Source organism: Limulus polyphemus, unplaced genomic scaffold (genome assembly GCF_000517525.1).
Source record: "Limulus polyphemus unplaced genomic scaffold, Limulus_polyphemus-2.1.2 Scaffold263, whole genome shotgun sequence".
Taxonomy (NCBI): domain Eukaryota; kingdom Metazoa; phylum Arthropoda; class Merostomata; order Xiphosura; family Limulidae; genus Limulus; species Limulus polyphemus.
In genome coordinates this window covers 548,771-549,464 of record NW_013665873.1, presented here as the reverse complement: position 1 = coordinate 549,464, position 694 = coordinate 548,771, and positions in this window count along the sequence as shown.

Below are 694 nucleotides of genomic sequence, written 5' to 3'. Positions count from 1 at the left end.
TTACATTGTTCCGTCACGTTGTGACCGTCTTATATATACCAGACTACCCCCAATCTAGTTGTCTCCAGACAATTCATGAAGGTTCGAGAAGGAACGTGGCGTGATACTAGTCACGTGACCTCGCTGACGCAACAATACTTCAAAAAGTATAGGTTTATCTCTTTTCTTTCGATTTGTGACAAAGCTCCTTGTTATAAAATCTAAAATTTAAGATGTGTTAATTCTTGTATCAACTCCCAAGTCTAACATATTAATAATAGGCAATCACAAAAGGGTTCTTGGGCAGTGACTTGAAGTGGACAAAAAATATATATTGTTGCAACAGCGGTAGTCACCTGACGCTGGGCGGCGAGGTAAGCCAAAGGTGGTGCATGCCAACAGGCTTTGGCGTTATCACGGTCTAGGACATTTCAGTTGGGACGAAGTGAACAAAGGAACAAATGACGCTGCTGAAGACGTGTCACCTGAAAAAGCCACTTCGAAGAAGAAACTCTACTCGGTTTTGAGAAAGGAAACGGTGAAGCTCTTGATGAAGTTACTACCACTGATGTGACCATTATCGACGATAGGACATTTCCTGATGAAGCAGATTAACCCCATATGAAGCAGAAGCCAACGAGACGGAGTCCAGTACGGAAGAAGATACATCCCGTATATCAAAAGCTTTCATCACAAGTTCAAACACTGGAACGTT